The 16,305-nt window shown below is 36.6% G+C and overlaps 1 pseudogene; it reads left to right on the top strand.

The window, feature by feature from the left end:
• Window positions 1-15,010: 15,010 nt before the first annotated feature.
• LOC140515827 (peptidyl-prolyl cis-trans isomerase FKBP7-like) lies at window positions 15,011-15,841 on the top strand (annotated as a pseudogene).
• Window positions 15,842-16,305: the final 464 nt, after the last annotated feature.

The following is a 16,305-nucleotide window of genomic DNA, read 5'->3' as shown; positions in this document are numbered from 1 at the left end:
CAGGCCAGCCTGGAATTAAAATGGAAAGTTAGATCATTTTAGTTGAAATCTTCTTAGTAGACTTTGTCGCTTGTGAGATGAGTCATTCAAAAGTTTGAAAACTGATCATTTGGAATTATTGGAATAGAATTCCTAAGACTGTAGGTAGCTCCAGGAGCTCACCTTGCTAAAACACCCCTGCCCAATATTGATCACTTAGCATTTCCCCCTCCCTCCCAGAATTAAGGGAGTATCTCAGAATGGGCACAAGGGTTATGTTAACCCCTCTCATCCCAGATCACATTAAGGAAATGCAAGAGAAGTGTAGAACAAAAGTAAATCACCCTTCTCCAAATGGCAATGGGAAGTGTAAGACAGCAATTCACAGACAGGCAATAATTCTAACAGTCCTATGCCCTTGGGCACCTTGTAGCCCACCCTTCTAAGAAATGCTTGGAAATATCACATACTTCCTATACGTTATGCCCACCCTGTCCCAGCAGCTACAATCCTCCCTAGGATAAGTAAATTCTGCAGATGTGGGGAAAGGGAGAGGTGGATGGATACGGCCTGTGGCCTGCATTCCCTATCCCTTGAGTACAAGAATCATCACCCCTGGGACACCAGCCTCAACGCTCTTGGTAAACTTCGCACTTCTCTATTCCAGTTGCAAAATCTTATTTTATCTCTAAGTGACGAGTTCTCTACTTTGTAAAAGTAAAAATAGTAATGATGTTGTTATGGGATCAAAATAATGTAATGATTGTAAAATGCTTAACCAAGCTCCTGGTATATGTTATATCCAATATCACTTTCTCTGTATTATGTAATTAGTAACTTTGAAGTCGTTTTAATTACCAAAAGTAATAAGATGAATAATTTCTATATGTGATAATCTGAAAATGCAATTGATATCATATGAAACCTGTTGTTTGTGTTAAAACATATTTCTAAGATTGTATTTCTGAATTTCTCTTAGATTTTGAAATTTGAAAGACAACTGTGAGGTTGAAATGTAGTCAAAGCAATTTTATTTGGAATCTTCTTGTACATGAATTGGGTTTTTAAAAGGATATAATGAAGGTAGATGATTTGATATTTACTATGATAACAGATTTTTCCATTTGAAATTTTGGCTATTATAAAAATATATTATGGTTTAAAAATCATAATTTCCACGTAATATGCAAGTTGATATATAAATGCACTAACATAAAGATTCTATAAAATCCTGTGCAAAAGTTTCTGTGTTGCAGAATCCTTATTGAGCAAGTGAGAATCCTATCAAAAAAATAGGGGTATAATTTCCAAGGTTGTTTCATCTAAAAGATATATTTATGTATGTTAATTTGAAGGTGTAGGGACTATCCATATGAAATGCCAGAACGTACTAAATTTCCTGTGATATCTTTAAGGAAACACTGATATTGTGGTAAGGCTAAATTAATTGGATATGTCATTCTCGACTTGGGGAAAATAAATCTCCTTTCCACTGCAAACACTTTTTTGACTAAGAAATGTTTTGATATCTAGGAATTCTCTAATAACTAATAATTTAGCTTTGATGTAAAACTTTGTGAATTTGTGTTGCTTTACATTAACTTAATTTTAATGAATTTCAATTTGAAAGCTTTATTTTTGCTTCCAGGAGGATAAAAAAGATATCAATCATTGTAAAAGTTTCCAACTATTTTGCCTCATAAGAGTTTAGTGAACATGAGAATAAATTTTAAACTCTTCAACGCAGGGGAAATAGTTTTACAAGAAAGGTTTTGAGAAATCTTCTGTGATTTTTTTTAAAGAGATCCATTATATTTTCAAAATAATTTACTCTAAAATTAAGCCTTAAAGTAGAAGAAATCTTGCTGTTTTGATCCGAATTTGCTGTCATTCTATGGCATAAGCAAGAATTAAAATTTGTGTTTGAACTTATTGTATGAAAAAGATTTAATTCTTGAAGTATCTTATAATTCCAGAGTGAATATAATTAAGGGAAAATGACAAACTTGTGAAACAAAGACATAATTCCATCAATCTATAAGGTTAGCCATTAACCACCTTACTTTGTGCAAGTTATGTTAGTAAAAGTAATAATTTATGAGCTATCTTGTCTTATGATTAAAATGTAAAGGAAAGTTGGATAATCTGAAGAATAGGATCTAGAGACTTCGAAAGATAATTAACGGTTTGATTCAAAATGTGGAAAGCAGATAATAAGTTTTGGGAAGAAATGTATGTTATCTAAACCCCTCTTGTAACTAGAGAGTTGTTATGTACGCTTTTTGGTCAGTTTCAGATGGCTTAAGTACGTTTAGAGAGTGTGGTGTAACTTGATTTGATAGTGCATAGTTCAATTAAATTTCAGATGGCCCTGTCTGAAGGGTGTCTGAAGGCAATGTTTATTGACTGGGACTGCAATTCACTATTGTTTGAAGCTCTGACTACGGGAATGACTGTCTAAGTAATCTTGAAGCCAATTGGCAGGTGCTGCAGGCTGAGAAGGGTGGATACCTGAAAAGGTTTTGGAGACCACAGTGGACACCACCTGGCTAGGATCTTCCTAACTCTATTTCTCAAATGTGCTATTTCCTTTCTGTAAAGTGAAATCCCCCACTTGAATACTCCTAAGTCTTGCTTTCAGCACCTAGTGACCACAATTGACTGTTAGATAATGACTCATTCCTGGATACAAACAGAGCTAAGGAAGCCCCTTCCTTCTGTTAAGTTGTGTGACATTTTCCCACTTTTTCTTTTGTAGAAAATGCCTATAAACAAGAAATTCGGTAAGCACTAGGATAAATCTGTTAAGTAGATGGATATTGGGACATCTCTGAGTTTCAGAATTCAGGAATAACAATAGGATTCAGGAATGAATAGGTTACACTTTTAACTTATACTCATGCATGATCACATAAATAAATAAATATAATACAGAGATAACATCCTCCAAAGAAGAAAATGATTAAGGCAAAGCAGTTAGAGAAATATGCAAGGTGATGGATGTCTAATTAAATAGGATAACAAATTTTGAGGAAAAGAATCAGGATCAGACCAATTCCTCTAGGAATTATACACAGATGTATATGATTGGCTTCTAAAAATTTATCATGTTTTGGTAATAAGATATCAAATTTGGACTTTCTGTATTGACTCCTGGATCCATCTGTCACATGAACTAACTCTCTCCTGATTGGACCTTGCACTAAAATTTGGAAAGGGCCTGACGAAGACGACATCAGACATAGAGAGTTTCCCAAGAGTCTAGACTATGCCTGCAGGAAGAACAACTCCCTCTCTCTCTGACCACTTGCCTACCAAGGACTGGTTATTTAGAGGTTTTTTCACACCTTTGTTGGTCTACAGGCAAAGCCTTTGACTTGCCTTTGACAAAACGAAGGAAATGATAACATTCAATATTTTTTTTTTACTTTAATAAGGGCCAAAACTTGAATCAATGAATCAGAAGAAGAGCCTGGACCTAACAGTGTCTTTGTTCTCTGAAGGAAACTAAGAGAATCCGTCTTTTTACTTTAACAAGGCCAGATGGGGCTGACTTAGCATACTTGATGAGACCCTTAAAACAAGACCCTATCTTGAATTTTGGGACCTTTTCCATATCTTCATATTTTGTGATCATATACTATGTTATGGCATGTTAATGGTAAAGAACACACAGATATCGTGGTTTGTAATTTCAATGGAAACTTTGTCAACTCTGTTATCTTATTATATTTGCAACCTATCCAATTAAGAAATTCCTTTTTCATGGTGTAATTGAACACATATATAGAACATAAACCTGAGGGACACAGACACCCTTGGATTTTCCTAAAACAGATTTAAGCCTGGTCATTCCTGTAAGAGTCAGTCAAAAGTTTTTCTGGCTCCATGATCATGTGACCGCTAGCTTTAAGGGCATAAACAATATAAATTTAGCCTGTTTGCCTTTTTTAACCAAACTTTCAGGTCGACACTAATTACTTGACCTGATTTAATGGTAACTTGGTAGCCTTGATTTTAAATAATTTTCACTCAGAAATTTTGTCCCTCAAGATTATTTTCTATTTAGCTTCCCCTCCCCTTTCATCCCCATTCCCCTCCTACTACCTATAGAGCTAGTTAGAATTATATACTTAAGTTTATTGTTCCCTTCTTGTACCAAATCAGATGACAGTACCTCTCAAACAATTCTCATCTCCCTTCCTTCTTTCCCTCTACTATAATTTTCTACTTCTTTCTGTGATGTAATTTACCATTTTCTGCTTCCTCCTTTTCACACCTCCTATTACAATCTCTTCACATGCTTAAATAATATTTTCAACATGACATCATTTACTTTATACCCTTTCCCTCTATGTATATCCCTTTTATATTTCATAATAGATGTATAATTCTCAAGATTAACAGGTATCATCTTCCCTTATAGGGAGATAAACAGTTTGCCCAAATTGAGTAACAAGTTTTCTGTTTTTTTCCCCCTGTTTACCATTATATGCATCTCTTGTGACCTGCATTTGAAGAACAAATTTTCTATTAAGTTCTAGTGTTTTTGTCAGGAGGATCTAGAAATCCCTTACTTCCTTGAAAGACATTCTCCTTTACTGAAATGTTATGCTGAACTTTGCTGGGTACTGATCCTCGGTTGTAGTCCTAGATCTTTTGCCTTACAGGATATAGAATTCCAATTCCTCCGATCTTTTAATGTAGAATCTCCAAGGTCCTGTGTGATCCTGACTGTAGCTCCTCAATATTTGAATAGTTTCTTTCTGGCTGCCTGTAGGATTTTCTCCTTCACTTGATAGTTCTTGAATTTGGCAACGATATTTCTTGGGGTTTTGAGTTTGATATCCCTCTCGCGAGGTGAAAGTGGATTCTTTCGATGACTGTTTTGCCCTCTCTATCTGGCACTTCTGGGCAGTTTTCCTTTATGGTTTCCTGGAAGATATTGTCCAGACTCTTTTTTCATCATGGCTTTCTGGCAGGCCAATAATTCTTATATATTCTCTCCTGGATCTATTTTCCAGGTCAGGTGCTTTTCCAATTAGGTATTTTACATTTTCTTCTATCTTTTCATTATTTATATTTTGTTTGACTGATTCTTGCTTTCTCATAAAGTCATTAGTTCTCTACTTGCCTAATTCTAATTTTTATCAAATTGTTTTCTTCAGTTAACTTTTGCATTTCCTTTTCCATCTGTCCAATTGTTCCTTTTAAGGAGTTAATTTCTCCAGTTAATTTTTGTACTACCTTTTCCATTTGTCCAATTTTCCCAGTTAGGTTTTGAGCTTCCTTTTCCATTTGTTCAATTTTCCTGTTTAAAGATGAGTTCTCATCAGTGAATTCTTTTTTTATATTTTTAAAATCATTGGCCAGTTTTTCTTCTATTTCTTTCTTCAACTCTTCCAGGAGAACTGTTTGTGCATGCGAGCAGTTCATAGTCCCTTCTGAAGTTTCAGATGGAAGTACAGTCTCACTACTGACATCTTTGGTATTTATGCTTTGGTCTTTGTCCCCATAGAAAGATTCTATGGTTTTATCACCCTTGTTTTGTTTTTTCTTGCTCATGATGGTGATTGTGTGTTGTGGCATCTGCTACTTTCAATTAGAAGCTGCAGAACTTGGTGTACAGTTGACTGGTGTGAAAAAGCTAAGAGCAAGAGTGTTTTTTTCTTTTTGCTTTGTGTTTCCCTGATCAGCCCTGGAGTTAGCTTGTAAAGTGTAGGGGAGGGGGGTTCCTGTCATGGGAGATCTTCTCAGCTTAACTGAGACAAAGGCAAGCTCAGGGGTTAGTGATTCCAGCTGCCCTATTGTCTAATTTGGTATATGAATGTAATGGAATACTATTGTGCTATAAGAAATAGTTAACAAGAAGACTTCAGAGAGGCCTGGAAAGACTTGTATGATCTGATGCTGAGCAAAAGGAGAAGAACCAGGAGAACTTTGTGCACTGCAACGACCAGAGTGTGCAAGAGCTTTTTTCTGGTAGACTTGGATCTTCATAGCAATGGAAGGACATAAAAAACAAAATTCCCAATGGCCTTCTAAGTCAAAAGGCCTTCCATATTCAGTGAAAAAAAAAACTATGGAATTCAATCGCAGAATGTAGCAGATAATGTGCGTGTGTGTATGTGTGTGTGTGTGTGTGTGTGTGTGTGTGTGTGTGTATTATATTTTGGTTTATTGTATGATTTCTCCCATTTATTTTAGTTCTTCTGCACAGCATGACTATAGTGAAAATGTATTCAATAAGAATGTACCTGTAGATCCTATATAGAATTGTATGCCATCTTGGGGAGGGAGGGGGGAGTAGGGAGGTAAGTAGGGGGAAAAATCAAGTTTTATGGTAGTGATTGTAGAATATTACACCAAAAACAAGAAAAATAAAAAATAAATAAAAAATTTGACAAAAGAAGAAAAGATCATTTTCTATTTCAGATCATTCTTTTTAACAGCTCAGTGCTGAGCAGTTATAAAAACAACATAAAAGAATGCCCTGCCTTCAAAGAAGCCATATCCCAGTGGTGTCTACAGCACCCAAACTGAAATAAATGCAAGGTAATTTGAGGAAGGAAGGAGGAACGGAGGGAGAAAGGGAATGAATGGTAACAATGAGGGAAATCAGAAAAGGGTTCACAAAAGAAGTGGCCCCTTGGATGAGTGTAATGGCGTAAAAAAGGAGCTTGGTCATAGGCATGCAGGTGAGAGATAGAACATTAAGTTCAGAGAACGTAGAGAGTAGACCATTTAGTCTCCTATATAAATATATATGCCATAAATCTGGATAGCTAGGCTGGAGCCAAATTGAAGGGATTTAAAAGCCAATTTGAGTTGGTGTTTTATCTTTCCAACAACGGAAAACTATTGGAGAATTTTGAGCAGGGATGAGCATGGTTAGACTTGTGATTTGGGAAGATTATTTTGGCAGCTGTGGGAGTGGATTTGGAGTGGGGAAATGAGGTCAAGGAAAACAGGGAAGAGTTTGATTAGGCTATGCAACTGTCCATGCAACTAGGTAATATAGATTCAAAACTGGGCAGGACAATGTAAGGGGTAAAAAGAATATAGATAGGAAAGATTTTGAGATATCACTGATAAGACTGGACCGTGGATTAGAGACTTAAGGAGTGGCAAAGAGCGGGTCACTGATCCCTAGTTTTCAAGCTTGGATGACAGGAAGTTTGATGACACTTTCAACAGAAACAGTGAGGTTTGGAGAAAAGGTAGGTTAAAGTGGAAGAAAATGACATGTGTTTTGGTTGATTTGAGCTTGAGTTACCTAAGATGTCCAGAAAGTTAGTTAGTGATATGGGACTGGAATTCCTGAGAAAGATGAGGTTAGCATGTGCATCTATTCATGAATCATCTGTATAAAGATGACACTTTGAACCTCTGGGGCTAAGATCACAGAAAGTAGAAGGCTAAAGGCAGCACTTTGGGGCACTCTCATGGATAGGGGGCAGGAAACGAATGATAATCCCTAATAATACAGTCCATATTAATCTTAATCTTATGACAATTTTTGTTATAATTTGCTGTACCAGTCATTTTGACATATTGTCTTCTCCTGTTGCTTAACTAATTCAAGTCTTCTCTCCAAGTAGGTCCAATGAGGTGCTTTTTTGTACTCTTGAGTATTTAGAATATTGTAGGTGATCATGTTTGGAGTGAATTAATGAGGAAAGACATAGTGAGTACTAGTTTCTTTCATATATTGCATCCTTTTGGTTCCCCTCTATGATGGTTTTCTACTTGGGGAAATGGGAGGTCAAAGAACAGCATTACACATTCTCAGTTGTGTGATGTTGAAGTTGTTTATACAGTGGCTGAGTCTAGAGTATGAGTTATCTTTGTGTTCAATCAGTGTAAATGTTCTTTGACAATATTTTAAAAATAATAGAAAATATAACTTTTTAATGGAGATTGTGAATAAAATGAATGTACTCCCTATTCTTCATCCAAAACTATTAAGCAGAACTTGGGTAAAGTATGAAAAAAAAGCTGAGCTCAAGTGAAGGGAAAGAATTATGAATCGTAAGTCTGAGAGACAGAGTTTCTGGGTAATTAATGATCAGTTGATTAATTATATTGGCAAATAACCAATAAAGTGAGGCCAGTAGCTTTGCACCTAACCAAAGACGCAGAATGGAAGTCCCTGGATGTTTTAAATATCTTTGGAAAACGGGGTGTCCCTGAAGGTGAAAATCAACTCTGAGTGGTTAGCAATTAATGAGAGAATGAATACAGTAATGAGAAGTGAGTGGCTGGGCGATATGACTAGTCATGTGGACACTCCTAAATCACCCTCCATCAGCAGTCTATATAAAAGAATCTATTCTCTACCCAGTCCTACTTGAATTTGAACAGGGTTTCAGTAAGAATTCAACCTAGAAAAGGTGTTCTGGGAGGGGTGATTTGCCGGCGAGGTCAGAAATGCCCTTCAGAAACTGGGCTTTGAATGAGGAAGCAAAAAGAGGATCTTTGGGCTCCACATATAAAAGTGGGTATTAATGTAATAAAATAAATTTTTTTCTCAGTGTTTCATACATTTGGTATCAATTTAAATGGAATTTCTTTGTCTATCTCTTCCTGATTAGCTTTATTCATAATACATAGTCATGCTGATGATTTATGTGAATTTATTTTATATTCTCCACCTTTGTTGAAGTCTCAATTAATTTCTTATTTGATTCCCTACTGTTCATTAAGTAAACCATCAATTGGTACGGAAAAAGCAGTAATTGTGTTTGCTTTTTGACTTTTTTTATTCTCTCACTTGGATTTCTGGGTCTTATTGCTGAAGCTCTAGCACTACTAGCATTGTGCCAAATGGTGAACCTCCTTGTTTTACTCCTGATCTAACAGGAAGGGACTCTGGTTTATCCCAGTACATGGAACACTAGCTTTTGGATTTAGATGGATACTAATTATTCCTATGTTTCTTATGTTTTTGAAGGAATGAATGTAGTATCTCATCAAAAAGCTTTTTCTCAGTATATTGATTTGTTGTTATTCTCATCACTTATATTTATAATCCTGAGTCAGCCCTGTAGTCATCATAACCATTCTGAGATGTTGCTGTTGTCACATTTCATTTAAAAATTTCACATCATATGTTCTTCTGGTATAATTTTCCTTTTTTTCTTACTATTCCTTGTTGAAATAGAAAGACCATATTGCATCATAGGAGGAATTTTGTAGGACACCTTCTTTTCCTAATTTTCTTTACACCCTATGTAATATAGAAACTAATTGTTCTTTAACGTTTGATGGGAATTTCTTTTAAATCCATCTGATCCTTCAGGCTGTTTTGTGTATGTCTTGTTTAATTTATTTTTCCAAAAAAGGATACTTTAAACACTTGTTTACTTGTTACATTAATCTGAGCCTTTTTATTGTTATAAATATTCATCCATTTCATTTCAGTATAAATTTTTTTGGCAGATGATTGAGTGAAATGGTTTTATAATAATTTCTTTCGTTGCTTTATTTTTAAAAATTCCTTTGAATTTTTGGCGTGGGTAATCTGTTTTTCTTTTTAATCAAATTAGCAAATGGTTTATTCCCTTCCTACCTCCCCCAAACAAAACACAACCAGCTCATAGGTTTTGTTCAGTAATAAAGTTTGTTTTCCTTCTCAGTTTTGTTAATCTCTTATTTTGATTTAATGGGGATTTAATGTTTTAAAATTATTTTGTTATGACAAAGTATAGTTTTCCTAGTATCCAGAAAGGGCCCATTTTCCCTAGTATTTTGTTGAAGGTTGTAAATTGTGGTGACAGCTGCTTTCTTTGTGTGCACAGCATTGGAGCAAGGGCAGCCTATCAACTGGACCAGTGGTAACAGCCATTACAACAGTGCCAGTGTACTATGTGTTTGCAGTTAGACTTGCCCGGTTAGAATTGCGTGAGGATCATAGGAGGAAGTCACTGGGAGCACTGAGTTAAATTTATAAGAATACAGGTCATTCCCCAATTGAGCAATGGTCAAAGAACGTGAACAGACAGATTTCAGATGAAGAAATTAAACCTATCTAGAGTCCTATAAAAACGCTCTAAATCAATATTGGTTATAGAAATGCAAATTAAAACAATTCTGAGGTACCACATCATACCTATCAGATAGGCTAATACGCCAACACAGGAAAATGATATGTATTGGAGAAGATATGGGAAAATTGTGACACTAGCGCATTATTGATGGGGTTGTAAACTGATCCAACTGCTCTGGACAGCAATTTGGAACTATGCCAAAGGGCTATCAAAGAAAAGAAACTTTTATGCAGCAATATCACTATGAGGTATCCCAAAGAGAGCATAAAAAATGGAAAAGGGCACACACGTACAAAAATATTTATAGCAACTCACTTTGTGATTACCAAGAATTGGCAACAGAGGGTATCCCCGCAATTTGGAAATGGCTGAACAAGTTGTGGTATATGAATGTAATGGAATATTATTGTGCTAAATTTAAAGAATGAGTAGGCAGATTTGAGGAAAACGTAGAAAGACTTGCATGAATTGATGCTGAGAGAAGTGAACAGAAGCAGAATAACATTGTATATGGTAACAGGAACATTGTGAAGTAACTGACTTTGATAGACCTAGCTCTTCTCAGTGATACAGTCACCTAAGACAGTTCCAAAAGACTCATAATGGAAAATGCAATCCACATCCAGAGAAATAAGTATGGAATCTGAATGCAGATTGCAGCATACAATTTTCTCTCTCTTTTCTTTCTCTTGGTTTTTCCCTTCTTTTCTGATTCTTCTTTCACGATATAACTAACGTGGAACTATGTTTCATACGAATGCACTCATACTGCACGCCATTTTGGGAAGGGGCGTGGAAGGAGGGGGAACATTTAAAATTCAAACTCTGACAAAAGTGAATGTTGGAAAGCACAAACAAACAAAAAAACAAACAAATATATGAATGAATGAATGAATGAATGAATGAATGAATGAGGGAAGGAAAAACGTAGAGAAGCTTAAATAAAAAACAGAAAGAAAAAAAAAAGATTTTGCTTTGTCAGCCTGATCAGAGGTTTGGTTGAAAAAATGGAATTAGGTTGTATATGTGCTCTTTATTCTCTTTAAGCTAGAGAATCATACCTATGGGAGTCAGATTCACTGTGAATGCAAACCAGGGATATTTGAAGCATACTGCTTTTTTTTAATGTGTTCTATCTTTCTTTTACCAAACTATTGTTCTAGTCACACTTAGGTCATCCAGAACAAAAACAACATTGTCATAGCTCTGCCTGTGAAGTGGGTTCAGGAGTTTGTGTGTGTGTTTGTGTGTGTGTGTTTTATTCTTTTATTAATTAATTTTATTTATTTTCAGTGTTCTACAATAAGTACCATATAACTTAGATTATTATTTTCCCCTTCCTCCCCCCTATCCACCACCCCAAGACTGCATACAATGTTGTATAGGTTCTACATATTCATTCCTATTAAATATATTTTCACTATAGTCATGCTATGTCGAAGAATTAAACTGAGGGGCAGGAATCATATAACAAACCAAAACGCAGTACACACACACACACACACACACACACACACACACACACACACACACGATCTGCTACATAGAGGGGTTCCATTATTCAAGATAATGTCTGAACATATGTCAAAAAATAATAAGATAAGGGAAATGTCCGGTGACACATGGTCCTTGTCAGAAGAATGTTTCCAGTCAGCTAAATTCAGAAGGAGAGCTTCGGATTTACTCAGAGAGCACACAAGGCGTGTCTGTCATGCCAACAAGGGTGCTGCTTTTTGTTGCTTAATCTGGGTTTTGGCCCTCTTTGGGGGGCTCAAACAATCCTCAGCTTAAATATCTCAAGTGAGGGAAACCTCACTAATTCTTATTTAACCCCAATAGATGAGGTTTAGAATTGGGAGAACTGGTTCATGTGTGAAAGAATTCACTTAGACCTTTAGTTCTAGCCAAGTTGAGCTTTTTGTTTTATGTGAAAAAGCATCACTGGCCTCCTTAGTGAGAAAGCTAAGAGAGACTTCGATATTTGGGGGAGTTATGTTCAGCATGATGATGGCATTTTAGAGGTTTTTATGGAGGTTAAGGATTAAAGGCAGGACAGAATGACGTAGGAAAGACGAGGGAGACAAAAGGAATTCTTTGTGGTTTAAGGATTTAAGAACAGAGCAGGAGGCTACAGTTTAAAAATTAAAGGACCCAAGGAACACAGGAAAAGGGAGACAAAAGCAAGTTTTTTAGTACAGGTTCAAGATAAAGGGGGAAAAGAATTTAGGGCACTTTCAGGTTACAGAATAAATTAGGGGCTTCACAAAGTATTGCTAAAGCAACCCTTAATATTATTTTCAATCGTTCAGGTGCTATTTGTAGCCACATCACAACCTCCCAAGGAAACTCATTCCACTTTGGGGTAGCTCTGATTGTTAGGAAGTTTTTTCTTAGCTCAGTCAAATTAAACCCATTGCTCCTAGGTCTATCCTTTGAGTCCAAGCAAAGGAAGTCTGATCTTTTCTCCACAGGCAACTGTGTCTATGCTAAATCTTACCTTCTAAATAAAGATTCCAAGTTTTTTCACCTAATCCTTATGTGGTATGGGGGCACCTAGGTGGTGCAGTGTATAGAGCACCAGTGCAGGAGTCAGGAGAACCTTAGTTTAAATTTAACCTCAGACACTTGACACTCACTGTCTGTGTGACCTTGGACAAGTCGCTTAACCCCAATTGCTTCATCCTGGGTCATCTCCATTCATCTTGGTGAATATCTGGTCACTGGATTCGGATGGCTCTGGAGGAGAATTGAGGCTGGTGACCTGCACAGCACTCCCTCACTCAAAGCAAAGTCAAGTGCAAGTCATGTCATTATTTCTCTGATGGCATGGTCCTCTTCAGCAAAGAAGGATGCACACACACACACACACATGGCATGAACTGTAGACCCTTTATAATCCTGATTGTCCTACCCTAGACACCCTTCAGCTTATTGGTTACCTTTCCTAAAATATCGTTCCAGAACTGAACAGAATACTGTCTTTTTGGTATGTTCAGTGTAGAGCCTCTCACTTTTCTACTTCAAAAATTCTATTTGAATAAATATTTTTGGTTAGGCACGGGTGTTTTTTAATGATAGATGATGTTATGCCTTCCAGTTGCATTAATTCCATCTTTTAAAAGTGATCTTCTTATAAATTAAAGGTTTCTTACAAATGAAAAGGCCAAAATAGGATTTCTGGGTAATTAGCAAGCAATTTGTTAACGGGGCTAGCAAATAACCAGCAAATTGATGGTCAGTGGTCTCTTCATAAGGAAAAGCAAAACCATGTAGATTGCTAAATGCTTAAACATCGTTGGAAAACGAGGTGCCCCTGACAGGTTAAAAATCAATCCTGACTGGTGAGCAATTAATGAGGGAAAGGAGGTTTGGACATGTGCTGAGAACTTGACTTGATCAGCTGCCTCCACCAAGCTGGACAAAGCAATCCATGTCCACCCAGACCAATCCTGGTGAACTATGCAAAGAGCCTAAAGCTTTAGGGCTAGAATTCATCCAGATTGAATTCTATTTATACTTTAGCCAGAAACAATCTCTGCTATTTGGGTAGAATCCTGGAGGAATGTTCCCAGAGGTTTAGGCAAATGTCTTTATCAGCCCTTCACTGAAGTGAAGAGACTTACTGACCTACTGGTCCCAGAATAAGAAAACAAGAAGGCAACAAACCTCAATCCTAATTAGTTTGTTAATGTAGTAGTAAAATAATCCGTTCTCTCAGGCCCTGGTTTTGGTGGGGTGCTTGGGTGCTTGTGCTTCAACCCCAATTCCAATATCACATTTCTCCCCAGCTTCAAAACACTATCCCTGACAGTTTTCTCCCCAGCCTAGACAGTATGTCTAGCAATAACTCATGAGTGGGCCCCAGTAAAACAAACTATCCTACCCTACCCCAAAAACAGGCTGACCTCTGAAGAAATAGTCTTGTAAAAACAGAATCATCTTGTAACGATAGTAATATCTTGTGTTGATACGTACAGTTATTATGTACAATCTAGAGGTGAAGCTACAGGTATCAACTCTCCAAGTTACCTTGCTAAGGAGGTAACAGACCAAAAATACGCCCCAGAGAAACCCCTTCTCCTAGTTTACAGTAGTGAATAAAGTCAGTGGTCAAGGTTGTAAGTTATAATGTAATTCCCATGTCTGTCAGATAATGCAGCACTTTTTCTATATAAGTTTAGCATCATTCCTGTTAAGTTGCAAATTCCTGAAGGGGTGCAAGTTCTCTTGGGAGCTCTGCCTGCTTTATTGGAGTTAAAATAAACCTTTGCCAACTTTACTTATAGAATACTGGAGTCCATGAATTCATTCAAGACGATCCTGTATGATAGTCTGATCTTTGGGAGTTCCCCGAACTCCTTAAACCACATCAGTTTCAGGACAAAAATTGAAAAATTCTGTTAGTAGGACTTCCTGTTTTCTCTTGAAAGTTTTTTGGCAAAGTCTGAGGAATGCATAAAAATATTGTAAGTACAAACTGACTTCTCTCCTCATCTCCCTCCTTTCTCCCTCCTCCTTATTCTTCCTCTCCTTCTCCCTTTCCCTTTCCCCTTTCTCTTCCCTCTTCTACTCCTCCCCATGTCCTTCTCTTCCTTCTCTTCCTTTTTTCCTTTTGCCCACTCCCCACTCCTCTTCCCTTTCCTTCTACCCATCCCTCTTTGCCATTCTCACTCTCCCTGTCCCTTCTTCTGTTCTGCTTCATCTCCCTCCCCATCCCCTCTTCTTCTCCCTCTCCCGTTTCCTCCTTCCTCTCTTTTCCACCTCCCTTTTCTCTTCCCCATTCTCTTCTCCCTATTCCTTTTTCTTCTTCCCCTCTCCCTCCCTTCTCCAAGTACTTTCACCCTCTCAAAGGTAAATCAAAAATCTGCAGGGGGGTTGTCATCTTGCAAATGCTGGCCTACTCGAAACCCCAGGGTGCAGGCTCTTCTGCCCATCATTTCTGGCTCCAGCTACCCAACGACAATCTCCTATGCATGTAATTCTTTAACGGACAAAATATGGAGGAAGTTATGGATGAAGTAAAAATAGAAGGTTTCCATCTTTCAGAAAACTTTTCTCCCAAAAGCAGGAAGGGGACCTTCTCAATGCCCACGATGATGACTACTTGGAAAACAGCATCCAATTCTACTGCAGCCAGACGCAAATTAAATGTCATCCAAAATGTTTTGTTCCTGGTGTTGGCCAAGTAATCAAAGGCCAAGATATTGCTATGATGGGTATGTGTTCTGGAGATAAAAGAAAAGTGACAACAACTCCTTCACTATCCCGTGGAAAGGAAGGCTGTGTAAGTTTTCTTCCTGCAACCAGGAGAGTATAGCTGGACAAATTAGAAACATGAAAATCAGTTTTTCAGAAGTCATCCTTGACTATATAGCTCTTTGCTTATAGGTTAGGACAAGACTTGATTCCACCATATACAACAAGACTGAACTCTATGCTGTGACCAAAGGACCCTGAAACATTGAAAGATTTAAACAGATCGATGTGGACAATGACAGGGAATTTTCTAAAATGGAGATCAATGATTACTTGAACAAGGAATTTGGGAAAGAGGACAAACCTTGTGACCAGTCATATTCTACTTGAATAAACATTTTTTGTTAGGTATGGGTGTTTGTTTTTTTTTAAATTTTAGATGATGTTATGCCTTCCAGTTTCGTTAATTCCATCTTTTAAAAGTGATCTTATTATAAATTGAAGGTTTTGCATTAAAAGATATTAGTAAGAAAAATGACCACTATGGACATGACTTCAATTCTTCCAAAGAATATAATGTATATCATCATGAAAAACTATATAGCATATCTTTATAAATTCACATGGCTATCTTTGTATTACGTGCAAAATTACTTCTATCCAAATATTGCTTTTTTTTCTATAAGGCCACATTTTGATAACCTTGAAAAATATTAGTTTCTGAACTTTATGTAAATTTTAATATTAAATTATAATGTACCTTAAAACGTAGTGGAAAATTTAAAAATGTTGTAACTACAATCTAATATTTATACATATGAAGTGTACAAAATGTCTACTTAAATCCTTAAGCTTCTCAACAGTTTTTCTAAATGTTAATTGCTATCTTTGAATATTTTGTTATTTATATTTGTTTCATTGTGGTAGTATAACTTTAAATAATAGACATTTAACTTTGATTTCCCACTCAAGAAGGTGATTGGATGATACAAATTCAGATACAATTTAGACCAAATCATTACATTTCGAGAGCGGATTCTTCACACAGAACTTACATCATATTTCAAATGAGGGACTCATT

Source organism: Notamacropus eugenii, chromosome X, assembly GCF_028372415.1.
Source record: "Notamacropus eugenii isolate mMacEug1 chromosome X, mMacEug1.pri_v2, whole genome shotgun sequence".
NCBI lineage: Eukaryota > Metazoa > Chordata > Mammalia > Diprotodontia > Macropodidae > Notamacropus > Notamacropus eugenii.
Note: the sequence above shows the minus strand (reverse complement) of the source record. Positions and strands in the feature narration are given on the sequence as shown.